The sequence below is a fragment of the Podarcis liolepis genome (genome assembly GCF_965112155.1).
Source record: "Podarcis liolepis genome assembly, chromosome: 8".
In the NCBI taxonomy this organism is placed as follows: domain Eukaryota; kingdom Metazoa; phylum Chordata; class Lepidosauria; order Squamata; family Lacertidae; genus Podarcis; species Podarcis liolepis.
In genome coordinates, this window is record NC_139560.1 from 38,850,308 (window position 1) to 38,878,075 (window position 27,768).

Genomic DNA, 27,768 nt, shown 5'->3' on the forward strand with positions numbered 1-27,768 from the left:
GCTTATTAGCTTCCAGAGACAACTGGTTGGACTGGTGAAAACAGATGGCTGGAACAGATACATCTTATGTCCCCGACTCACATTGATATTGATACCCTATTATAACTCCTGTTTGCTTTAAAGAGGCTGATGTGAAAGGAGCTGCCACACTGCAGTAATCTGGTCATGCAAACTATCTCTAAGCAATTAGATAGTCTTATTGGTTTAATGCTATTTTGAGCCCATGCCTGTATTCAATCTCGCCTTTGAAAAACAAAACAGAACATATTGTTTGTGCAAGACTTCTATTTATCCCCATGCTGGACTCCATTATATTTGGAATATAAAATTTTTAAAACATATTATACTGAAATTTCTAGAACTGGTGCATTCAGTTGATCTGCTAGTTCAGCAATATGAATCCTTTACCAAGCATTCTGCTAATTTAGAATTCACTTTTTGGTTGGAGGAAAATAACATGGAGAAAGGCAGGTGAGGAAATATTGCTTGGTCAGGTTCAGGATCATAATTTTATTTTATTTTTTATAAAATATTTATTAAGATTTTCAAAAAAATACAAAACAAAAAGAAAAAAGAAAAATACAAAATAAAAATGGTTAAAAACAATTCAATCTTTCCGTCACATATTTTTCATTTGCTTATTTCCCGGACCTCCTCATGCCTCCCTTTTCTGTATTCCAGTTCAGATTGTTAGTTCAGCAAATCCCTCTCCTCTTTATTCATCTTAGACTTCAATTTTAAAATATTGTGACATTTAATTTTTACCTATTAATAACCATTTTCTCTTATTCCCTTATAACATTACAGCTAAAGACCACTTAGTTTCTATCCAACATCATACTAACATTCATTAATTTTACAATATTTCTGTAGATAATCTTTAAACTTCTTCCAATCTTCCTCCACCGACTCTTCTCCCTGGTCTCGGATTCTGCCACAGGATCATAATTTTAAAGTCACTGTCACCTATTTTGCATAAGGCTGCCAAAGACTTATATAAAAATAAATGAATCCATGAATTTCTGGTTTTAAAAGTGGGGGAAAATTATTAGCTCCTTCCCTGCTGAGATAAATCACTCTCACTTGCCCAACCAGGCTTTCCATCTCCCCTCCCCTCCCCACCAATGCCCCCCCCCAAAAAATGCCCAAGGAGAATGCCCAAGAGCAGCACAGGGTGGTAAGAGAAAGGTCAGATCATTCCTTCTGGCAAGCTGCAATGCTTGTACATCTTAGTGCTATATTAAATTCCACCTTATGTTCCAATGTGAGTGTAAGGGAAAACAGGGAAATTCTGCTTGCCTTCTAGAATTGTTGGCTACCCACAAGATTCCTGAAATGATTTGCCTGAAGAGAAACCACGCAACTCAAGGTGAATTTTGGGTTAAGGTGAAATGCAGTGAACCCAGGCATGTGAGCAGTGCTGGCCCTTAGGTACCTCAAGCAGAGTTAAAATGGTATTCAGCCACCCCACACTCTCTCAGACACGAATAGCTAGGGTTGTTTTAAAAAGCCTTGCAGGCCCATTCAAACAAAAATTCTTGCCTTTCTCTACCCCCATGTGTCATTTGAAGGAAAATGCTTTATTACACTGGATGGCAGGTCCAGTCCTGCAGGCTAGCACGACCTCCAGGGTTTTTGTTACTCTTTCCAAAACTTTCTGGCTTCTGCCAAAATTTTCTCAGATGTTATGCTAAATTTGTCTTATGTGAAATTTGGGTCATAACATAGATCACAGAACCACTGTCTCTTCCCATTTAAACTTGTCAGTGGTTACAGAAAATTGAGCTGTATGTTATAGCTATTGGTTACAGCTATAGTTCTGCGATCTATGTTTGTTAGAATTTGGTCCCAGGCACAGGGGAACACCACCTTGTGGAAGCTAAGCAGTTTGGGGTCTGACCAGTACCCAGATGGGAGATCACCTAGGAACCACTTGCATGTAACCTTGGGTTCCATAATGGAAGAAAGTGAGATATAAATGTAAGGAGAGAGAGAGAGAGAGAGAGAGAGAGAGAGAGAGAGAGAATGTTTGTTATAAATTATGTCTCAGATTTTTGTGGACATCATCCTCAAACATATATACACTGGTATCCCATATTTAAATGTAATTATGTATGTGCATGCTTCCTAATTCTACAGCTCTAGAGATGCTAGTTCTACATTCAAGATAAATTGAAAGGCCTTCTTGCTGTGATAAGTAAAAATATCTTTATCAAGTTCATCAAGAAAACTATTTTTAACAGATGATCAAACTTGCTCTTGTGAAAGCTCTGACTAATTCTGTCTCCACCCACCAGACTTTTGCTGCTTTGTATTCAGTTTTGCCTAAGGGTGCCAAAGACTTATCTAAGAAATTAAATCCATAAGTTTCCGGATTAGCTCCTTCCCTGCTGAGATAAATCACTTCCCAATGTTCTCACTTGTAGACTTTACCGTTTTTTCATTTTGTGCTTACTACAGCCACATTTATAAAGGAATGTGAATGTCAAAACTAATTTATTACTGTGTGTTATGAACTCTCAACTCTGCATGAGAGTCTAGCTCTAGAGAGTAATTGCCTAGCTAACTTTACATATATGCAAGCATCTACTTAATAGCAGGGCTATTCCTATTTTTACATGGTGAAAATAAATTGACAATAAAAAAACCGTAAGTCAGCTGTCAAATCATTATTAACTAAAAGATAATTAGCAAAAATATGTCTGTTTATCTTTGGCAGCTCAAAGGGCAGACTAGTGTATCTATGGGATCCATATGGCCAATTAGCACTATACTTTATTTTTAGAGTAGGCCTCCATGTGTTGCAGCTCACTGGCAGAAGGAGGATTTGGCTATTATGGAAGGGAATGGCATGCTATTCCATCCAGTCCTGTGGTTCATTGACCTGAGGCACTGCAGTGCACACTTATCATGGCAATACTTGGGGAGAGGTGGCTGCATCGTGCCCTTGTGAGCAGAAAGGATGAGGCTATACGTAGGCCCAACACTGCTTCTGTAATGTCAGTTTGCTTCCTATGCTAACTGTTATTTGGGGGTTTATAAAAACAGTAGGCAGACCTAACCCTCTTATACACTCCAGCTTGTAAAGGATTCCCATTCGAATAAACATCACATCCTCTAAGACCAGGATCCATAGCTTTCAACTTTCAGATTTGAAAATAAGGGATCAGCAGCCTCACCTGTCCCGGAGACAGTCTACGGGATATCTAACAATCCTGGATAGCAGCGGGAAATGGCGCTGAAATAAGGGAATTTTCCGCAAAAAAAAAAAGGGAAGGTTGACAGCTATGCCAGGATCCCTTTGCAAAAAACGAGTGAAAGGCAAAGCTAATACACCATTCAAACTGCTGTGTGCCTCACTGCCTGGAAAAGGAAAGGTGATGAGTGACTTATCTAAACCTAATGAAGTCATCTGGCTCTTTCAGCAGCCTCCTTTGTAATATATGGCCATAATAATGTGGCAGGCGGATGCCAGAATTGTACAAAGTACAGCACGGCAGTAGTTCAATTTTGAACTGTCTTAATTTTCCCCCCTCTATTAAAGCCTCTCTAATTTTAGCACCATTTTGACTGCCAAGAGCCAGAAATAAAAACCTATCTGTGACTGAAGACAAAAGATGTAAATATAACTGGAGTTTTATCTCTGTGGCTGCCATACTTAATGCCCATTCTTATGTATGTTTACCCAGAAGTACTTCCCAAACACTTAAATGGGTTTATTCCCAAATGGGTTTACAGAAGGTTGCACAGGAACTTTCTCAGATCCAACAATAAAAAGGACAGAGTAGAATAGAAAGAATAGTGACAGAAGGAAGCCTCTGTCTCAGGTCTGTCCTTCCTTTTGAAGCAAACAACCATCTTCCCTCAAGGTACTAAGGCACTTGCCCTTCCAAAGGGTCTCAGGCAGCCTTAGAAAGCTGTTGCTTTTAAACTGACTGCAGGTGATTCTGTTATTAATTGCTGTTGCTGTCGTTAGTCACTTTTTTCCAAAAATGAATCTCAGTGGTAATGTACTGGTGCTGCTACGGTTGTGTTGTACTTTGCTATTTTTGTAAGACACCTTACATTATGTGAGGGAAGTTGGGGTATCAATATTTTTAAGCAAAATAAGCCACATATACACATTTCAGGCTATTTTATCCTGTCAGGAAATGTACTTCATTTCCCTAAAGTTACATAAAACTAGTCACTTGATAAGCACTTTTAGAATCGGCTATTTGCTTGAAAGTCCCACTCACCTTACATAGATCAGGGATGGGAAACCTTTCTCAGCCCAGTGATGGATGTAGACACAGTAAAAGATGCTAAAAATAAGCCAGAAATTAGATAGTTATAACAAAAGAAAGAAATCCCTATGGAAAACCGTGTTTTAAAATTTCCTGCTCTGTGGCACAATCAGGTGTTGCATGTTTATAGTGCATTCAAATTGCTGTTTCTTTACTAATGTAGCTGAGTCCCAAGTCTTCATTCCTTTCTGGACAACTTTCTGCGGACCACATGCTAGTGGTTGGCAAAATCACAAACTAGATTTCTTCTTGAAAGTTCTTTGTTTAGTTTCTGAACATTTTCCAGTCACATCAATGCCAACTTTTCTGAAACCATAACAACGTCTATTTCCCCCAACTTGCTGAATTCTTTAAAATTCAACCAAAGTATTTTTCAGATATCTATAATCATCATTTTAAAAGTGTCTAGAAGAAACAGGTGTGTGAACAGGAAAATTAAAAGCCTAAGAGATTTCAGAGTTCCAAGAAGAACAGAAAAGCATTTAAAGATATAATGCTATAAAAGATAAACATGTTACAAAATATGTTTATCTGGAAGTCTGCTATGCAAAAAAGCAGTCCTTTAGCATTCCAGAGACAGACAGACAGACAGACAGACAGACAGACACACACACACACACACACACACACACACACACCAGAGAGAAAATATTTCCCATGTTTTCAGAAGAATTGAAAGAAACAAGTTGAAGTTTTACCTCAGTCTTTCTTTTCTAGAAAGGTGGCAGGGAAAGTTTAGAGGCTTCATAAAAGAAACACATGTGACTGTTAGGAATTAAATTAAATTAAATCTAAGGATGAGCTTCACATATTCTGGAAGAACTGCTCAAACAGTCAAGGTCAGGATAAATTGAAAAGTAAAGCACAAATGTATTGTTGTCTGCTGCAGATTGGCTTTTCCTTGCCAGAACAATGTGTATGTGCTCTCCACAGAATTTTTGGCAAAACTGTACCATGTCAAACTTGTGAGCTTTGATCAGCAAGCAGCAGTCGGAGTCACCAAGCAACAACTGGCTGATTGAAAAGACAGTTAAGAAAAGAAACCCAATAGATGCTCATTTAGATTTGGAATGAGAGCATCCTCACATAGAGAAGAATAGCACAGTATAAAAGAAAGCTATCAAAGGAACAGGATAATAATCAGAATGGCCAGACTGTGGTGTTTTTTTAAAGGTGCATGAACAAGTTCACCCTGAACGCACCAACCCCAATGTCTGTCACATACATCTTTCATCGCAGGTAACTGAGAAGGAGGGGGCTTAAGGGAATCTATTTGCATACATTGTGGCATGGTCTTCAGATGGGTAGGCCTGACACTTTTTCTTTCTATAATAGGATGCACCAAGAATAGCAGGCCTTTATCAGGCTTTATTGCCACTTGACAGGATAGAAAGCCCCTGCTGTGGTAAGCTGTGAACTAATGCAGCACACAGAAAACCTCACATTTGTATCCTACAGCAGTTAATCCAAAAAGAACACCTCCTTGGGTCTCATCCATAAATATGCATTGAAAGAAACTTGGGGCAAGATCTCCTCTATTTATCTAGATCTCAAAGGTAGTCAAGGCTATTATTGTTATTATTATTATTATTTCTTAAAGTTGCATGCTGCCCTATACCTGCAGGTCTCAGGGCTGTTGACAAGATAAAATCACAATATAAAAACTTAAAATACATAATAATTAATACTAATAATAATAATAACCCAATAACACACACACACCCTGCACACATTTTAAAAGAGCACTAGCTGTCAGTCAATCAAAGGCCTGGTTAAAGAGGAATGTTTTTGCCTGGCACCAAAAGGTGTATAATGAAGACATCAGCTGAAACTCCCTGGGGAAAGCATTCTACAAAAAGGGAGCAGCTTATATGACTCTGGCTATCATGTTCCCAGCTTCCAGTGCAAACCTATGCACGTTTATTAAGAAACAATTTCTATTCAGTTCAATGGGCTTACTCCCAAGTAAGAGTGATGCACAGAGGATTGCAGCTAAGTTAGTCTTCCCCTCCCCCCCCTTTCTTTTACAAAAATTAAACCTCACGTATTAATGTGAATTTCACTTGTATAAACATGACAAGGACTAGTGCTCCCCTTGCATATTAATAGAATTTAACTTAAGCCCTATCATTTTCTTACAACTGTTGACTATCTGGGTCATGCTCAAGGAACCTTAACAGTATGTCACTATGCTTAAGTCAATCAGAAACAAAGAACCCACCATGATTTCATATTCAGTTTACAGTTTCTAAGGACACTGTGTATTCTTACTAACCTAAGTGATACCGTACCAAGGCAGTGGAATGCGTATAAACAAAATCTGGAGGAGTATTGCCATGGTGCAAATAGCAGAAAAAGTCAACAGGGATTACAACTTGGCAAATGTGTCAGAAAACAAAGAAGGGCAAATGATTGCATGGGCATGTAAATAAGTGACACTCCTTTGGGAAATACATTGCATCACAATAATAGCAACAAAATATTCATAAATGAAACCAAGCAAAGTATTAGCTATTTGTTTCTTGACTCAAGTCTCCATCAATGCAAGGTATAGGCCCACTGAATGCAGTGCAATAACACCCTAGTTACAGATAGGTAGCCGTGTTGGTCTGCCATAGTCAAAATAAAAAAATTCCTTCCAGTAGCACCTTAAAGACCAACTAAGTTAGTTCTTGGTATGAGCTTTCGTGTGCATGCACACTTCTTCAGTGTGTATCTGAAGAAGTGTGCATGCACACAAAAGCTCATACCAAGAACTAACTTAGTTGGTCTTTAAGGTGCTACTGGAAGGAATAACACCCTAGTCCACAGTATTTTGTATTGATGTTCTTGCCATAAGAGAAGCTGCAGTAATGTCTTTTTTTCTGACTCTGTACAGTTTTAGGGTGGTAGTGGTGGTCTGTCACATACTAAATATAAATTTGGTGGTTTAACAACTTTTGGGATTGAACATTAAGCCAGCTGCACCACAAGTATAATTGCAATAGAGATTCTTGGACTGGCATTAAAAAGTCATTGCCTTGGGTGGGATTCACCTAATGCAGGGGTTGGCAAGGCTTACCGGGCATGGACCAGATCACTCCCTCAGAGATCCTTCATGGGCCAGACCAGCACAGTGTGACACCGGAAATCGTGCCTGCGCATGTCTGCAGCACCAGAAATCGCTTCTGTGCATGCCCAGATGCTGAAAATCGCTTCTGCGCACGTGCAATTTTTGGCATCTGGGCATGCACAGAAGTGATTTCCAGCACCGTGGACATGTGCAGATGTGATTTTCTGCATTTAGGCATGTGCAGAAGCGATTTCCGGAGCCACAGAAGAGAGTCCCCATGCCATGCTGCACCGGTTTAGCGCAGCATGTGAGAACTCGCCGAGTGAGCGGCTCGGTTTGGGGGTGGCTCATGGGCCGGTTAAGCGACCCTCATGGGCCACTTCCGGCCCATGGGCCTTAGGTTGCCGACCTTTGACCTAATGAGTCCTGTCAGGGCATGAGGGTTTCTGCTTTGCAATGGGGCTTGCACCTCCCATCATCCCCCTCCTCTGCATCCCCCAAAATTGGCTCTTGGGGAATCAGCAGAACCCCTAGGACAGCATGCATAGAAAAGAGGGGAGATCATTCTCTCAGGCAAGCTGCAATGCTTGGGTTGACAGAATGCTCACCATAGTGCAATGTTGAATTCTGCCCCATGACTTTATCTGCCTTTTGTTGGCATTTGTTAAGTTAGACTACAGTATTTTCAGTACATTCCACAGCATACCAGTGGTCTAAAATAGCCATGGGTGGACTCTTGGCTTATTATTATTATTATTATTATTATTATTATTATTATTATTATTACAATTTATTATTTGATTTACAATTTATTATCAAAAATATCATTGATCATAATCTCTAGTGTCACATTGGTTGTAGTCTGTACATTGTAGTACCATACATTATCAACTATTATTATACAATTCTACATAGTAATGTTCCTGCTCTCTCATGCTTGATATTTTGCTTCATCTTATTTACCATCCTAAGTTTCTTTTCTTTTGATTTTATATTATATTTGTTGTATCATTGAAAATCAAATAAAATAAAATGGAAAAGAGACAGGTTTACTCTGATTAATCACACTGCAAGCTGATCCCTCAAAGTTTACCTTTTTGATAAAACTGTGTGTGTGTGTGTGTGTGTGTGTGTGTGTGTGTGTGTACACATACATATATCCAACAACACAGCCTATTTTATGCAAGAGAAAGGAAAAATAGGCTGTTAAGTACTAGGGTATTACATTTGTGAATCCTTGTACTTCATTGTATTTCATAGTCCAACCAGTGTAACCAAGCTGTGCAGATAGGGTACTGTAGTCATGTTTAGGATAAGGATGCACTTGCCCCATTTTAAACATTCTCAGTCCTTCCTAAGATGGACACAGATATTAACCTAATGCCAGGCAAAGAACAAAAATACCACAAACATATGTAATGAAGCCGTCACAACCAAAGTAATCACAGAACAGCTCGCTCCCTAGTATCCAAATGTGGCCACAATAAATTCACTGAGATAAATATTTAAGTATGTACCTGACATTCCCAGGATGCACTTAAATTAGGAACCACTTACAGGTTTGAAGCTCTTTGAGATAATATAGGAAGCTGTAGGGAAGAACTTTCATAAAAAATCAGAGTTGCAAGATGTTCCTGTAGCACTGCAGCTCTCACCTCACCTGTGCTGCTATGATACACTGTAGACACTTGCCTTGTGCAAGTGTGTTGACACAATGTTAATGCCAGCATTACCTATAGCAACAACAAACAAGCTTCTATCAACAAAGGAAGTGTGTATTATTTCCCGATTATTGCTGTAGTCATTCTCCTCAATGTGGTACATGAATTAAACATCATCAGGATCGATACTACAGGAATACTACACCTACAGACTCACTGATGCCACAGTCCTAAATACATTTAGCAGATCTTCAGTAGAATGCACTTCCAAGCCACTGTGTTTAGAATCACAGCAGTGTGCTCTGGTCCTGTGGATGTTTACTTGGAAGTAAGTTACACTGTGCTCCATAGGACATGCTTCTCTGTGGTGTGCACAGTCTTGCAGTTCTAGCCTCTTTCCAACCTATTGTATCCCTCACAAACTGCAGCTGTTTCAAAGGAAGTATAACTCTAACGTGCACTGGAGACAAAAATGGAAAGGGCAGCACTTCCACACCTTGTTTGTGAGCTGCTGGGTGAATCAGAATGCTTGACTAGGTGAAAGGGGTATACTATTTTCTAAAGGTAGGGACGCAGGTGGCGCTGTGGGTTAAACCACAGAGCCTAGGGCTTGCCAATCAGAAGGTTGGTGGTTCGAATCCCCGCGACAGGGTGAGCTCCCGTTGCTCGGTCCCTGCTCCTGCCAACCTAGCAGTTCGAAAGCACCTCAAAGTGCAAGTAGATAAATAGGTACCGCTCTAGCAGGAAGGTAAACAGTGTTTCCGTGCGCTGCTTTGGTTCGCCAGAAGCGGCTTAGTCATGCTGGCCACATGACCCGGAAGCTGTACGCCGGCTCCCTCGGCCAATAAAGCGAGATGAGCGCCGCAACCCCAGAGTCGGCCACGACTGGACCTAATGGTCAGGGGTCCCTTTACCTCTATGAAGAAATGGTACACTGTGATCATTGCATAGGAATAATGTGTTTCGAAAGCTCCTCCATTGATGTAATCCCAATCCTTATTGGGAGCGAGAAGGGAGTTGGAGTAATTGCAAAAAAGTACAAAAAATAAACGTGCATGTCAAAACTACTTTATCATAATGTGTCTTCTGTCCCAAAGTCCTATTGTTTTTAATGAAAAACAAGTTTACATTTTTGTGTGAGCCTCCTGTTGTTGTTTGGAAATGTCTGTGATTGTGGAAAAGTGTCACATATCATTGATATATGATCCCAGCAAAGGCAAAATCTGATAGTTCAGAAGCCACGGGGAAATAAATAGAAATGTTCTAACAGAAATTTTTAAATACTGTATTTCAGTGATATAGTAGTCAGTTCCAAATGAATAACCATCCTCATCAGATACAGCAAAAGCAAAAAACTGTCATGTGATATGATAATAATGACTGTAGGTAACAAACAACAAAAAGGGTTTCAGGTTTCTAGTAATTCAGAAAGAAATCAGCTTGAGGGCATGAGGACTTACTACCTCTTAATTGCAGCAATTACAATTCAGGATTTCAAGCCACATAAAATTACTGTATATGTGAACCAGCAGAGGCTGATGAAGCAAAGAGTTTCAGCAAATAAAATCCCTGGTAGGAGCAATTGTCACTGCACACATCTTGCTCCAACAATAACTATGAAATACCACCCACCCCAAAACTGGAGGAGCCAAGCATATCTCCCTTTCTCCCTCACACATGCTATATTAATGAGTTTGCTTCAACAAATTATCCAAACTGTTGAGCAGTTTTCATTCACCACTGGTAAGTCTTCTAAATATCCCCTTATAAACTCTGCAGATGTGTCATATATGTACATCATATAAGCATTTTTTTAAAAAGTGCTCATCTCCACAAATAAAAGTTTTGCTTAAACAATACATTTAAAACGCTATTATAAAGAACACTCACTGACTTCCACATCCAATTAAGGCTGATTTAAAATAGAAATAATTGCTGAGGTTTTTATCTTGCAGCAGACATCTGTTTCATCCATTTCTAATTCTCCACCTGCACTTGGAAATGATGCATAATAAACACTTCTAATTTGGGCATCATGCTTTCTGTAGAATGCATCAATAAAGGCAACATCAGAATTAGGTATAACTTCACTTCTGTTCAGCTGTGAATAATTAAAAACTAGTGCTTTACATAGCTGCCAGCTTCAGCTTCAACGATTTCACAGATACGCAGGGCCTGTTCATGCAGCCAGCCTTGGTTTCCTTATGTGCTCATCCACAAGAGCATGTGCAGCTGGCAGTGGCATGCCCTTCTGGCTCAGCAGAAAGTTCATGGAAATACCAACTGTATGAATTGTAGTCTCCATCAGGGACCAACATGCCAGACACATATCAGCTGGATAGCTCAGTTGGTTAGACCAGTGTTTCCCAACCGGTGTTCCACGGCACACTAGTGTGCCGCGAGACGTTGCCTGGTGTGCCGTGGGAGGGAGGCGGGCGAGTCGGGCGGCGAGAGGCGGGGCGGCGGCGGCGAGGAGAGGCCGCCCAGCGCGGGGCTCTCGCCGTCTGCCTGCCTGGCTGCCTGCGTGGCGCTGACGTCACGGGGCTGTAACGTGCCCCACATAGGCACACGCGGGGCGGTGAGCGAGCTCCCTCCCACATCCCATCGCCGCTCGCTTCGGCCGGCCTACTGGGCTGTCACAGGCGGAAAGCCTGCGCATGCGCAAGGTTTTCGCGCCTTTGGGATTCCCTTCACGCCTTCCTCCTCCCGGGTCCTTGAGAGCGCGGGAAGCGGCAGCGCGAGACCGGCGTTGAGCCTGGTAGGTATTGCGCTTGCCAAGGCAGTCATTTGGGAAATGAAAACTTGCAAAGCAAGCAACCAGTTCAATCTGAAGTACGTGTATGCTTAATATCCTGTATCTGAAACCTGTTCTGCCCCCTCCCCCACACTTGGTGCCATTTTCATCTACACATGCAGCAGAGTAAGCTAACCCAGAATAGTACCAATTCAGATGGCAGATGGGAGAATGACAGTGCTGAATGCTTTCCCATGTAGAACAGTCCCTGCAAATAAAAACCTAGCATATTTGGAAGAGGGATGCTAGCCTAACCATTACCTTCTATGCTGTTACTATTTTTTTTTTTTTTTTACATAAGTAAAAAGTGACCTTTGCCCATCTGGCATGGTGGTGTGCCTCGAGATTTTTTTCATGAAACAAGTGTGCCTTTGCCCAAAAAAGATTGGGAAACACTGGGTTAGACCATGGTGCTGATAATGCCAAGGCTGCAGGTTTGGTGCCTGTATGGAATAGCTGCATCTTCCTGCATTGCAGGGGGTTGGACTAGATGATCCTTGGGGTCCCTTCCAACTCTGCAATTCTATGTGCAATAGTGGCCCTCAGAAATGATGGTTTCACACATAGCAGGTGCTATATTAGCGCTACATATGAGTAGCCACAGCTTTCCGTCATTTGCAATTACATAAGGTATGGGGGGGAGATATTAGTACAAACCAGGTGGGTGCTGTTGCAGTAATGTTATAGTTGAACAGTGGTGGACTTGGGTAATATGGCACCCTGTGCAAGGCCAAAGTTTTATTGGGCCCTCCCCCCCCCCAGCCCTTGTGCTGCCTTCCCAAAGCAGAGTAAGAAATCATGGGGCTTTGGGATGCAGGTATGAGGCTCTGGCAGGGTCCTAGAGCCCTCCCACCTCCTTCCCCAAACTGGGAAAGTGCTAACTAGTCTTTGAGAAGGAGGCCTCACTTACCAGGCTTTGAAAAGGCTCCCTCCTCAACTCATCACCCAGTGTGTGTATGTCACGCTCGCACAACCCTAAATCTGCCCTTGCGCTGAAATAACTGTGGAGTTTGCTATTCTCTGTAACTGGCTACAATCCAATTCAAGCGAATTTATCTGTTGTAGGAATACAAATTAGAGGGCAAAATGTGTTTGTGTGTAGGGCAATGGGAGCATGTGAACAGGCCGAATGGAAAAAACACACTACTGATATTGCAGTGGTAATATTTGGCCATATCTCTCAAAACCTTTCACAGAAAGTGGCATGAGCTTCAAACTAATGTACAGTGGTACCTCAGGTTACAAACGCTTCGGGTTACAAACGCTTCAGGTTACAGACTCTGCTAACCTAGAAGTAGTACCTTGGGTTTAAAAAACTTTACCTCAGGATGCGAACAGAAATTGTGCAGTGGCGGCGTGAGGCCCCATTAGCTAAAGTGGTACCTCAGGTTAAGAACGGTTTCAGGTTAAGAACAGACCTCCGGAATGAATTAAGTTCTTAACCAGAGGTACTACTGTAGTAGCAATAGAGAGCACACTAATCCACACCAACTGTGGTATGAACATTGTTTCTCTGTGGTGCTGTTTGCATGGATCTGGTGGGTGGGGGTGGGTGCGGGAGAGGGGGAGAGGGTAAGTGTGGCCAGAAGCCAATCATGTGGGCTTTTCTCATGATCATGGCTGAACAAAAATAAAACAGGCGAGGCAGAGGGAAAACTAAACTTAAGAGCCAAATTCAATATGACACTAAAGGTGTCGCTGGAAGAACACCAGGTTTTTGTTGTTGCTGTTTTAAAACAAATTAATTACAGGCACGGGGAGCGTTTTCATCATGGCTGCTATGTGCAGTGAGGGAGAGTTTTTTAGATAGGATAACAGAAGAATGGGGTGAAATTTAACATGAACAAGAAAGCTTTCATCAGTGTGATTAGAAACCTTTCTCCAATGCCAAAAAGAAGATGGGGGAGCATGATCCAAATTGGGAAAATGGCAAGGAAGAAGAGGCTAAATCTGCTCCACATGACCCCCCACCATGGCCTCTGTCTGGATTGGGGCTGCTGCACCTGCTATTGTTTTTCTTTCTTTTTTAAAAGAAAAGAAATATCCAAAAAAATATGTGGTTTGGGCATTATAATCTTTCCAGCACCAGGTTAAAATGTGTCTATTTGTCCAGGCATTTTAAATGGTTGCATTGCCTTAGAATGGTTGCATTGCCTTAGACTGCCTTACATTTTTAATAATTTTAATGCTGCCTCCAATTCTGACATTCTGTTAGGAATATTTTCTTAGTACATCTTGTATTTGGTATGAATAATTATTATTTATACTATTGTATTTGGATTTAAAATTAAGACCACCTTGTTGTGGTTTGGATTAGTCACTGATTTCTTTTTACAAATATCTCCAGTGTGTGTGTGTGTGTGTGTGTATATATATATATATATATATATGTGTGTGTGTGTGTGTGTGTGTGTGTGTGTGTGTGTGTGTATATATATATATATATATATATTTGCTTTCGTAGATTTTCACGGGTACAGGAATGCAGGTTTTGGTGTCTTCGGGTGTCAGAGTACAACTAAGTGCAGAACAGCCATCTTCTCAGAAAAACTCTTCACAAGCTCAAGAGGTCAAGACACGAAAGCTTTAGCAACTAATCCACACCTAATGACCCACCTAAGTGGTACTCAGAATATCACTCAAGAAATCACTCAAGATATCCCTCAAGTAATTAAGGAACAAAAGAAGAAAAGGCACACTAACCTGGGAACTTCCTCTCTGCCCAGAACGTTGGAGGCTATACACCACACCTCCTCAACAGTATTTATAGGAACTCAAACACTGAGATCCTGCTCTGTTCCAGTAACAAGAAGCCGAAAGCACCAGCCTGAAGATGACCAGTGAGACCTCGTCGAAACGTCGCCTAGACACCCCAACTCTTACACGGGAAGACACCCGAAGACACCAAAACCTGCATATATATATATATATATATATATATATATATATATATATATATACACATACATATACACTTAAGTAGTTTCCCCCCTCTTAAGTGCAGTTAAACCTTTGAGAAGAGAGTGGGAAAGGGGGAGGAAACAGAAAAAGAAAAAGAAAATAAATGGAAAGAAACAAAGGAAAGAATAGTGGCAAGTGTGCTCAGTCAAACCAAGGGCATATATTTTCATCTACTGCTTTGCCCGATATCATTCATACTCACATTTTCTAGGCTCACACAGTCTTCTCAGTTAGTGTGCTTGGGAAAAAGCTAAAAATTCCTTATCCATGCTTCTTTGTCAAACGTGCCCCTCAGGAATTTGACTTTTAAAAACCAAATAAGAATGCCGCATTAGGATTTCTGGCTTTATCAAAACCGCAGCAAGTATTCCACCTGCTGGACAAAGGGAGCAGTGACGCTTCCTTCACAGGAAACAGATGTAGCCAATATCTGCAATCTACACAATGACAAACAAAGGGGGAACAAAATCAAGGTTTCCCCTGTCTCGATATGTTAAGAAAATAAATAAAGTGGGATATGCAACCATCTGATTATAAGGACGTAAGAAGGTCATGTATTTCTCACAAAGGTTCTAAGTTCCTAAGAAATTTTAACATTTATTCAGTGTGTTGCTGCTGTTGTTTTAAAAAGGCAAAATCATATTTGTTGCACTCAAATACAAAATTGCAAAACAAACATAAACAGGTGCTTCCTGGTTCTCAGCACAGGTACTTTTTCTGAGCAGTTATAATACACAAGAGCTAACTCAAGAAAAGCCATCAGAGAAGCTACATACGTGCCATATATTTAAAGTGCTTAAGCCACATGACCAGCCCCAAAGAATCCTGGGAGGTGTAGTTCATTAAGTGTGCAGGGAATTGTAGCTCTCTGCTGAATAAAATACTGTTTCCAGATTCCTTGGGAGAAGCCATAAGTGTTAAATGTATTGTCTGTATGCAGCCAGACCCTCTTGGCAATAATATTGGAGTGCATAAACCCTAAAAAAAATTAGGGCTACGCACAACCACGAGCTTCTACTCCCCTGGTGGAACCTGCTGATTGTTGAGTTGCAGCACAATGTGATCAGAGGTCACAGTTTCTTTTATGGTGTCCTGCCTAATTTGCCTGACATTTGTTATCTTATCTTTCCCACTTTTTATACCTTATTTTCTTTCCTTAAACTATATTCCCCCCCCCCCCCATATGCTCACAAAAAAATTCTGATGACTTCCTGGTACCTTTGCATTACTGTATTTCTTTATCAGCTATCAACACGGTGTGACACCTGCATAAAGTGACATTGTAATATATTGGGCAAAAGAGGAGGCCTTTCCAAATGATGGAACAAAGCCCTCACCATTCTTTTCCATTCCTTTCCTTATACCCACTGACCATTCAGTTTTAACATCCCCCATTGTTCTCTTGACCGTTCCCCATCAGACACAGTACTTCCCCTTTCGCTTCCTTCAAATTTTGCCATGGCCTTTCTGGCAGAACAATCCCATGTACAGTGGTACCTCTAGTTATTGGCTCGATCCATTCTGGCGTGCTGTTCGCACCCCAAAAAGTCCATAACTAGAGTGCCGCTTCTGCGCATGCGTGCAGCACAATAGAGTGCTTCTGCGCATGCGCAAAGCATGCAGAACACTTCTGCGCATGCACACACGGCGAAACCTGGCACTATACACTTCCAGGTTTGCCACGTTCGCAAGCTGAAAAGACGCAACATGAACTTAACAGAACATGAGGTATGACTGTATAGGAAGGCAGTGGAATTTACACCAGCTTAAGTCTAGCGGTTTGAAAGCACATCAAAGTGCAAGTAGATAAATAGGTACCGCTCTGGCGGGAAGGTAAACGGCGTTTCCATGCGCTGCTCTGGTTCTCCAGAAGCGGCTTAGTCATGCTGGCCACATGGCCCAGAAGCTGTACGCTGGCTCCCTCGGCCAATAAAGCGAGATGAGCGCCACAACCCCGAGTTGGCCACAACTGGACCTAATGGTCAGGGGTCCCTTTACCCTTTACCAAGTCAAGCTTAGTTACCCCTATTCCAAATCCCACCTCAAGCCTGGTAGATAGGAAACAAGCCTTGGAAACAGAATTTTACCAACACCACCCATTTTTGCTGGTGTAAGTTTCACGCGACTGAACTGAAGTTTGGAACAGGGGTGAGTACATCACTAAGTTCCACTGGCTGAGTCAGCAAAGCCTGAGCTCAGCCGGGTTGAGGGAGTTATGTAGGCATATCGCTTTCTGAGCTGCGATGAGGGAGTTGTGTCAGCTGAGCCCCTGCTTAGCTGGGACAGCCCAAGTTCCATCTATTCCAGACTCTCTCATCCCAATGGATCTTGGGTATGGATGGCTCTGTTAATTTAGTTCAGATTCTGGCTATTCAGCTGTCCCATAGAGACATATTATTCACCTGTCTCTGTAAGCAGAAGCTTAAATTGTCAGCTCAGCAGCTGTGTGCAGGTCAGATCAGCTTGACTAGATGTTCATCTAGGGCAGTGTTTCCCAACCTTGGGCCTCCAGCTGTTTTTGGACTATAACTCCCATCATCCCTAGCTAGCAAGACCAGTGGTCAGGGATGATGGGAATTGTAGTTCAAAAACAGCTGGAGGCCCAAGGTTGGGAAACACTGATCTAGGGCAATCATAGGCAAACTCGGCCCTCTAGATGTTTTGGGACTACAACTCCCATGATCCCTAGCTAACAGGACCAGTGGTCAGGGATGATGTGAATTGTAGTCCCAAAAACATCTGGAGGGCCGAGTTTGCCTATGCCTGATCTAAGGCCTAGAAAAGTACTGCAAGAACTATCTTGATTCTGCTTCACAACCTAGTGAAAAACACACCACAGCTAAAATGAAAGGCACAAGTTAAATGGGTGTGTAAACTTCTGTAGTCTGAATAATTTATCCTGACTACATCACTTTTTTTGGTTCCAGATACTTTTTGGGGACAAGGGGGGATCCATCATTAGATTCCTGACTCCAGTGCTAACTGATATTTTTGAAGATGGCTTCTTTTGAGCAGAAATAATGCAGAAATTGCTTGCTATGAGATCACTTTGTAAGAATAAAATGTAATTCATTTGCTTGTTTTTATTTGTACGTTTCTTTAACCGCACTTTTTCTTGCCTAACTGCCATGCAGTTTTGAATATTGATTGGCAGTAAACTATTCCTTTAACCACATATACTATTCAACTTTACAATAAAGCTGAATAATATTGCATGAGACATTGTAAAACAATTTAAGAAACAAAATGTCATAAAAGATGACAATATCAAGGAGGCAGACATTTCCTACAATTAGCAATTGTTCTCAAAGGCAATCTGATCATTCATTTTCATAACATAGACTGGTAAAATGGTGATAGCATTTTTATTTAATTGTTCAGCACCAATATTGTAGGTTGCTGAGTTAGCCATCAATAAGGAACCACAAACATACAATTTAAGCAAACTCTGAGCAATTTCAGTCCAACAAAATTATTCTGTGTAAAAGCTCCATCAAATGATACCTTTCAATTTTAAATTGCCGTTTGGAGAGAGACAAACTTCAACCACATAATTATAACACATGTCCTCTCTGCAAGATCAGTTCTGAGAGTGGAGTTTTAACCTTTCTGTTTTGCTATACAGTGCCTCATCTTTATCACACTTGATATAGCAAACATACTGTTTTTGTTTTTGTTTTTTTTTTTGTTTTGCTTTACTCCCTATCAGCAAAACACACAGTATCTGAAGAAGCCACAAACCCTCCTTTTGTGTATGTTTTCTCACAGATTAAGCTAACTTTTAAGTAGATTAATGGTTTGCTTTCAACCCTGACAGTTTCCCCTGCCACACACACAGATCTATTTTTGACTCAAATTTTATTTTAGGATGTCCTGGCTCTGATGCTAAATTAGAAACCATGGTGTGAATTTTATAGAACACTATTTCCTTTTATAAAGGATGTTCACAGCTAATCTGTCATCTAAAGGGCAGACAGAGGTCAATAAGGCTAGGAAACCAAGACAGGTGGGCTGATAGAAGCCTGAAACTTGATTTTTCCTAGTACTGCAGTGGCTAAATTAAAACTCTCCTTGTTTCTTTTCATTGTCAAACAAAATCAAAATGTATGGCAACACAAATAATACATATCAGTCCCCATCATGACTGATGTTCCTGGGATTTCACATCTCTTTCAGCTACAGTATATGCAACTGTCATACTGTCATACTTCCTGATGTGATCAGCTTTCATGCTGCACTGTAAACCTGTACATATGATTTATGCCACATTTTAGAGGCCTTTTCAGTGCAGATAAGGTAATATTCAAGAAATGAATATTGACTTTAATAAGGCACTGTAAACCTGCATACATTTTATTGTATTTATGAGATATTTTAGAGTTGTTTTCAGTGCAAATAAAGTGGTATTCAACAAATGAAACAATCATGCATTGATCTTATACTTAAAAATAACATTTTTAAAAAGCACCAAGATTGCAATCCAGTAATTCATGAGTTACGTTGATTGATGTCAATGAAGCTACTCTAAGTATGAGTTATTGAATATTACCCATAAAGTATATGAATTTCTGTCTGCCTGCATTCATATTTTCCCTGACCTGAATATTGGAAGCCCTTGTCCATGATGCCTTTATGTCCTAATGCACAAACCACTTCAACGTGCTACTTTAGCTATATGGAATGAATGAATGAATGAATCTTTATTTGCATCAGCCATTGACCATAGCAATAAAACAACAATACGATATATAAATGCTTATCTATATGGACTTTAATGCAAGTAAACATGCTCAAAACTAATTGCTCTGAGTATTAGTTTTGTGGCTGAGGCTGATACAGTACTTGGACGTAGCTCTGTTGGTTAGAACACTATGCTGATAATGCCCAGGTTGCAGGTTTGATCCAGCTGCATATTCCTGCATCGCAGGGAGTTGGACTAGATGAACCTTGGGATCGCTTCCAACTCTACAATTCTATCTTTTTTTAAAAAAAAACCCACATCCTAAAAACAGTACAAAGATTTAAAAACAAATCCAGACATAAAAATAGTTCCAGTGCAGATGCAGACTGGAATAAAGATCTATATTTAAGTTATAAGAATTCTACTCGAAGTAAACAAGTTTTGAATGGGGGCATCAAACATCAGTGATGTGACAGTTTCTACTTTGGTAAAGATGTGGTTAATTGAAGACGTGAAAGTGATAGCACTCACGGATGGGAAAAAAGACTTTTATGATGCTGGCAGCAGTTTTTTGACCTGTAGAACTAAACAGGATATTCAGCTGGAGTCAAGGCTGTCTCTCTTTCAGATTTCAGGAAAAGCTATGAAACCAACCCTGCTCACAAGAACTGATCTGTAAGTTACATCATTTCAGTGGTGCTATGAACTTTAGTCAATTTGTGTGTGTACATTTTAACTGCTATGTTTATTATGTGTCCCTTTACATTTTTAATGAGTCAATTATCATTTGTCAATAATTATCTCCAATGGTTTGCCCCCTACTAATTAGTTGCCCATCCACCCACAAACACATTAATCTTCCTTGAGTATTTTAGTTTCTGGAGCCTGCCAAGCCCTAAACTATCATCAACTCTACTGGTTGCTTAATTTACACCTGCTAAGATGAGATCAGCCAATATTAGTTTGGACAAATGAAGTTTTTGCTGGGGTAGTCTAAAGTTGCCTACCAGCCATGGATAACCAGCTACAGTGAGGTGCTTTAATGAGCAGCATTTTTTTATATAAGAGAGAGAGAGCTTAAAATCCCCCTTTTGAAAAGATGCCACTTCCATTCATTTTTAAAAGCCAGTTATAAAAATGTAGCAGTTTATGTTTTTGCATTTAAGATAATGTAATTTCTTTAGGAAATTCCTGCCAGTGGAAGAACAGCAAGGAGGGAGCCAAGCTAACTTCTCTTGGAATGGAATTCTAAAGTCTGGGAGCAGCCACTGAAAAGGCCCTCTCCTGCATGCCTGTGAAGGTGACAGGACCGAGAAAAGGCCCTCCCACAAAGATCTCAGGACCCTGGGAAGTTTGTATGAGAGAATGCTGTCTTTCAATAGCCTGGGCCTAAGCATAACTTGCACTTTGAAATGTGCCTGAAAACAGATTGTATGCTTTCTGTAGCCAGCTCTGGTCAACCATCTGGCTGTAGCTCTTTGAGTTTTGGAGCACTGGAGGGCAGCTTTAGCCAGGAAGGAGGCAGCAGCTGGGGCACCCTAGCCAAGTGCCACACTGTGTCCCACGCCGTGTCCTGGCTGCATTGTTAGGCAGCACTGGGCCTGTCCACTGAAGGGCACCCTGCAGCCCCAGTACCACCCGTGGCACCCCACTCCCCCAAAATCTCCCTTCTTCTGCTACTGGGTGCACTAGCTTCAACTGTGCAAAGACCCCCTTGGCCACCTCAGAAACCTGGGCATCCAGACTCAGGGTGAAGCCCAGAAGCATCCACAAACTGTGAACCTGTGTCTTCAAGGGGAGTGTAGCCCCATCCAGCACAGGCTGAAGAGCACTTCTGTCTTGTCTGGATTAAGTTTCAATTTGTTCACCCTCATCCAGGCCATTACTGATGGTAGAAACCAGTTTAGTTGATGAGGGTTGGAGCCAAACATCATCTGGAAGGCTACAGATTCCACATTTCTGCTCTAGAGAGATTGCCGGCATCATAAGGAATATAAACCACTTAAAGGTTTTGTTTATGATTAAGCTGTATCTAAATTAAATATATAAGGCAGTCTCCCCTTACATGTGCTGGCTATGCTAAAGGGACTTATAGTCCAAAATTTGTTTATGTGAATCATTCTTGGATCACAGTATGATGCCCATTAATTTACATTTCAAAAAGGAACAAGTAGACAATCCCCGTCCCGTCCCGCAAAAAAAACCCACAAACCCCCACACACACCCTAGAAAAGCAACCCTAACATGGTTGTTTAATGAACTGAAATGTTAAGTCAATAATTATAGAGCACTGAGTTTTGAAAACACAGGATGTAAATCTTAAGGACTTGGAAGTGTTTTCTTCTATTTTCTCACCAATTAAGTAAGATCCACTTTCCTAGCCTCAGGAGCAAGCAGGTTTATCAGGTGTAAGTGTGTACACATAGCATTAACCATGTTCTGTGGTGCTGCATCTTCCTCCATGGATGAGGAAACAGAAAGATCAACTATTATGCTTCTTACAGCCAAAGGAAGGAAGCAAACATAAAATTACCAAACAATCTTCAAGCTTTGCTTTCTGGGCCTGTGAAAAGATAAATGATCCATTCATCATATTTTCATGCAGAAACTTTTCATTTAATATATATTAATTGTTAATGATTAATTTTAATAATATTTCTGTTTCCTCCCGTAGGGGATCATATTTCCTCAATAAACAAGAGGGTGCCTCCCTTATTTGGAAATATTGATATAACTGCAGGGGAAATTATCAGGTTAACACTTCTATATATGATTTAATCCCTTGCCTAGATATTAATTACACAACCCAATTCTGCTTAGTACCATGGTGTCATGTTCCCAATCATAACATTTGCATGTGATATGAATTCATTAATCATATTTTGTGATATTCAGGATCTGATATGCACATACCACAAAGTCACAAAATTTCCACATGAAAAACCCTGGCTGATCAAGTCCTATCAAATAATAAATAGATGTCAAAATCCACATATTTCAAAGGGAGTCCAACTTAATTATGGTTGGGAAGTAGCAACTGACCCATTTTCTATTCACCTCATACTCATCGGGAACCAAATTATTTAAAACAACAGCACAGATTCGCATTCAGAAATATGGATCCAAGTTTAGACATTGATGAATATTGGCTTGCCTTTTTGGTCATTCAGGATAAAACCTATGACTGCACAAACATATTCCAGTATTTTCATAAAACAGGAAAATAATTGTTTTAAACAGGATGCATGCAGAATAAATTTTGCTTCTAAATCACAGCAACAAGAAGCCTTGAAGAAAATCAGACACTGTAAAGTAATCCCACAATACCTTGGAAAAAACCCAAGATTACTTTGTTCCTAGACATATTCTTTGTGGATAAATGAAGCTGGCATTCTTTCGGTGAAGAAACAAAATGTTTCTTCATAACCCTTAAGAAATACAAAATGAAACAAAGTTTCGCTCAGATAAGCAAAGAAACGCAAGGCTTTTTCTGATACTTGCATTAAAAACAGTGCAGGAGACTTTTGTCTGCAACTATGAAGTTGGGATAACTTGAGATGACATTATTCTGATCTCTGAAATGGTCAGTGAGAGACCTTGAGGGCTTCTCTAGGCTGAACAAGTGCTTTTATACATGCATGCCTAAGCCATTGCTCCCATAAGAGGGAGGTGCCGTTGGTCTCCCTCCCTATCTGCTCAACTTTTGAATGCTTCCTTGTTTTTAATTGCAGGCATGATTTATCCCCATAATATATGCCAATGCACTAGGAACATAACACAAACCCTGCCTGATAATGCCAAAAGCCTATCTAGTCCAGCATCCTGTTCTCCCAGTGGCCAATGAGGTGCCCATGGGAAGCTCACAGACAGGATCTGAGTGCAATAGTACTCTCCCCACTTACATTCTCCAGCAACTCGTATTCAGAGGTACACTGTCTCTGATGGTAAAGGTAGAACATAACTATGGATGCCACTGATAGTTTTATCCTCTATCAATTTGGCTAATCCTTTTTTAAAGCCATCCAGGTTTTTGGATGTGACTACACCTTGTGGGAACAGATTCCACAGCTTATCTATGCAGCATGTAAACAATGCTCTCCTCGGGGGAATGCACCTGGCACCATGACTGTCAGTTTTTAGGTGCTTGGCCTATATACCCAGGCCTTTGGTATTCAAGATAGCTTCTGTTGTGATACTCACTGTGAGGTACAGCTTGTCCTTCTTATGGGCACTTTAGGAATTTTGTATTTTGTTTTTCTATTTTTCTAAATAATTTTTATTGGTTTTTTCATAATTTTATAAAATTTAACATAACCATTTCAAACATTAAAGTGCAAGGTTCTTTTGAATCTTCGGACCTCCTTCCCTCCCTCCCTGGGTTCCATATTTAAGATTAAATTTGCTGCATCTTTTACCCTTATCCATCTGTTAAATAACCATAATTCTCATAAATAATTCCACATTACAAGTGTCATTACATCCCTGCCAGATATTTTAACTGTTTACAGTGGTCTTTTAAATAAATTACGAATTTACTCCAGTCTTAGAAAATACTTGATCAAATTGTATTTAAATTTTCTAGTTCTAAATTGATTGTATCTGTTTTTATTTTATCTTGCGAAGTTGCATTGTGACATTTTTTGGATAAAGCGACTAACAAATGTGCTGGTTGTTGTTATTGTGGTGGTGAAAAGGCTCCTTTGGTCTGTCCTGAATCTTAAAACATTCATTTTCACTTTCTGTTGTCCTAAGCTATATCACAGGGTGAGGAGAAAATGAGAAAAGGGAAGGGAGTGAAGGCTCATTGAAGGGAAGGTAAAAGAGATGAATAAAAATTGCCCATATATCCTGTCCTGAATCTGATAAATGCGTGTTGCCTCACCTGCTCTGTTCTTTCCCTGTTCTGTGGAACTAATGTAGCCTGTGACTCAATCAGGTGGCCCTTACTTAAATCAATCAGATAAGGAAATGTCCTGAGTCTGCTAGAAAGAAAGAAATGTAAAATTCAATCATGAGACTATCACTTAAATCAATTAGCTAGATATCCAGAGCCAGCTACAGAGAAATAAATGCAGAAGTCAGGGATCATCATTTTCATTTCATTGCAACCTGGCCATTAAAACTCAGTGGTTTCTGACTCTTTCCCCCCTCCACACATTTGTGGAAGCCTTTCTCCGCACTAGCTAAGGGAAAATCTCTAGGAAATGTTTCATATTGGCAATGCAGAGTACTGTGTGAGGACTCAACATCTTTCTTAACTATCATGTCCAAGGGTGCTGCGTTTGCAGATTATCTGCATCAAAAGTTAAGATCTTGAATCTGAAACAAGATTGTGAGTCCTGAGTGCAGGTTTGGGGGCTTATACCTAACACAGAGAGATGAACTACAGTATTTGACATCTCATTTTCCTGAACTTTTGCTGTAATTACACTTTGCTGTAATTCACGCTTGTTGTGGATAAACTGATGTGTAGCCCAACCCCATGCACATTTACTAAGAAGCAAACACCACTGGGTTGAATTGGGTGCTTACTTCCAAACAAGCATGCATAGAAAGACCTGACATTCAGAAGACATCTTAAGGCAGCCTTGTTCAGGGAAGTTTTTAATGTATGATATTTTAGTGTTTTTTTGTTTCAATGGAAGCCACCCAGAATGGCTGGAGAAACCCAGCCAGATGGGCGGGGTACAAATAAATTATTATTATTATTATTATTATTATTATTATTATTATTATTATTATTGCAGTGTGCTCCTGTTTGCTCACTGCCATTTACCTGCTACAATTAAATGAGTTTCCAAATCAGGCTGCAGCCCTAAACCCACATGCAATCCGAGTCTATTCATGCTTACTCAGATGTAAATCCCATTGTGTAGAACAGGACATGCTCTCATTTGAGTGGGCATAGGGTGATAGCCTTAGACACCTGCTTTACAGTCCATTTAATGTATATCCTCCAATAAGAGCATAAATATATTCTCTTGGGATCTCAGCAAACTGCTAAGCCTAAATTGCAGGTAGAAGCAAGGCAACATCTTAAAAATTACACAAAAAGTAAAGATAGCTTGGTTGGCTCTTACAAAAAAAAAGTCTGTATGAGGGCTATATCTTTATTAGGCCAAGCAAAATGTCATTAAATAAGGTAGTGGAAAGCACCTCATTTGAATGTCTACTAGCTTCACCCACACCTCCATCTTACCAATGCAGACATGGATGGCTTGAGTAACCCCAGCAACCTTTTCCTCCCCTCATACCCCTTGAATTTTCAACATTTAGTTTGATGAAGGGTTCTGTGGAACCTGAAAGCTTGCACACTATTTTATGACCTTTTGATTAGCCCAATAAAGGTATTTACTTCATAATTTCATAACTATAAAAATAACTTCATAATTTTTAAAACATGTATTTCTTTTTCACAGCCCCGTTCCTTCATTAATGTTCATCCTGAAGAGATTTTCCCCAAATCCCCTTACATTGCCAGCCTAGATGGACCTGTGTTCAGTGGAGTGGGCCATGTTAGAATGCTGTTGAATACCATGGACACTGATATTCCTCGTGTATTTGTTGAATGGCACACCCCTGCTGCTGCATGGACCAATTTTCTTAATATTTTCTTATACATGGAGGATTTATATTGATTTTATAGCTGCTTACCAGTTAGGGCTTCCTGGGAATTGTATTTGGTGGTCTCTTGATTCTCCCTTCAACTATAATTCCCAGCATTTTGATCAAGCCTATTTTTCAGCCTGTAGCTGAGATAGAGATGATCCAACAGAAAAACAGCAAATAAAAAGTGTAAAAGCCTTTTCCTTGAGGAGCTTGGTGAAACTGTGATACTTGATCTCATCAAAAGTTTTCCCTTAACTATAACTGTAGATTACTGGTTAATCAATGTGATCAATATGCACAAAATGAACTGACATTTTAGTTGTCATGCAGATGCAAAAGGGACAGGTGGTGATGAGAAAGAGAGCAATTGCCTAAAAATACACATTTTGGCAAAACAAGTCAGTTAATTGACTCAGACTCTGTTTAAGAAGTCTGGAATTTAGACAATCTCATTGTGTTTTGATGTTGAAGTGAGTTCATACACCAGTTATCAGTTGGATTATTTGATCTAGGCTGGGGCTATCTTTCTCTCGTAGAGATAGTTGGCCTTAGGTGTGATTAAGCTAGTCCTCACTTTTTTAAAAAATGAGCATTTTGGAAAGCTTTCCCATTTTTCCACTCATCCTGAAACTATCCATTACTAATGTTAAGGATGTGCTGGTCTAGAGCAATATGGAAGGGGGACAGATTGAGTTAATATTGAACTTTAAGCTACAGTCCTATCCACACTTACCTATGAATAAGACTCTAAACAGTGAGATTTACTAAAGAAAAAGCCTGTATCTGGCTGTACTGCATGACTGCAGTCCCAACTATACTAATTTTGGATTAAGCCCCACTGAACTTAACAGGAACTTTCTTCCGAGTAAACATGCGTTCTCCCATTTTGCCTGCAAGGCTATTTTGGTCAAGCCACGCCCACCTACATCGGGTAGGCACCGCTGTGATAAATGACATTTGCAAAGGCGCAGGGCTTTGTGAACGCTGACAATCAGCTGAACGTCAGCGCCTGCAAATTCCTGTCCTTTAGCCTGCATTATTTGATTCCAATCTACGTGGGCAAAGAGAAAAGGATCACCTGACATTATGACATCAATCGGTCGAAAGCTGGCCAGTTTATCCACATGTCAAATTTGACCCGTGGAGCGGTGGGTGGGGAGGGGAGGTTAGGATCTGGCCAAATCCAGCTCCCCAACCGTCACGTAAAGGACTAGGTGTGGCCTGTGAAAAACCGCAAGAACCTACCAGTGTTTATCGCGAATTCTCATCAAGCACAGTAGGTCTTTCTTCCAAAGAGGATTGGTTTGGGATTAGGTATTTACCAACCAATGGACCTAAATACAAACTAAAAATGAAGTTATGATAGAAGTGGAGGTGGTGAAATCGAGTTAAAGGAAGACATTTGAAATACATACTGAAGCTTCCAATCCAATAAAGTAGGTTTACTCTAAAGTAAATACGATTGCCTTAAATGGGGCTTACTCTTAAGCACTGTAGCATCAATCTACAGAAATGACCAGCTTTATTTGCCTATTTTCGCTGCAAGGTGCAGAAAAACTTTCAATTCACCACCCGCTTTTCCTCCTACCATCGGTTTACGGTTTGTGAGAGGGCAAAGTGCGAAGTTACATATGTTCCCGCGCCTCTTTATCTCGCAGCTTGGAAGAAATTAACACGATCAGTTCCTAAACGCAAGAGAAAGTCACCGGCCCAATTGTTCCCTG

At 40.5% G+C, this 27,768-nt stretch overlaps 1 protein-coding gene and 1 long non-coding RNA gene across 6 annotated transcripts in view; both read right to left on the minus strand.

Annotated features, from left to right (window-relative positions):
• RP1 (RP1 axonemal microtubule associated) overlaps positions 1–9,069 on the minus strand; it is a 182,902-nt gene extending 173,833 nt beyond the window's left edge. The window contains exons 1-2 of one of the 5 annotated variants that reach the window (XM_083517866.1): positions 8,896–9,018; positions 4,239–4,304 (exon numbers count right to left, since the gene is read on the minus strand). The gene's annotated coding sequence lies outside the window, so the exon portion shown is untranslated. Of the gene's footprint in view, positions 1–4,238; positions 4,305–8,855 lie in introns of all 5 variants that reach the window. The other 4 variants (XM_083517869.1, XM_083517865.1, XM_083517868.1 and 1 more) reach the window with 4 other exon arrangements.
• Positions 9,070–21,572: 12,503 nt separating this feature from the next.
• Positions 21,573–27,633, minus strand: LOC310713667. Its single transcript, XR_014529393.1, has 3 exons — positions 27,527–27,633; positions 24,318–24,417; positions 21,573–21,998 (listed from the first exon to the last, which is right to left on the minus strand). It is a non-coding gene; the product is annotated as an uncharacterized lncRNA (long non-coding RNA).
• Between the last annotated feature and the right edge of the window lie 135 nt (positions 27,634–27,768).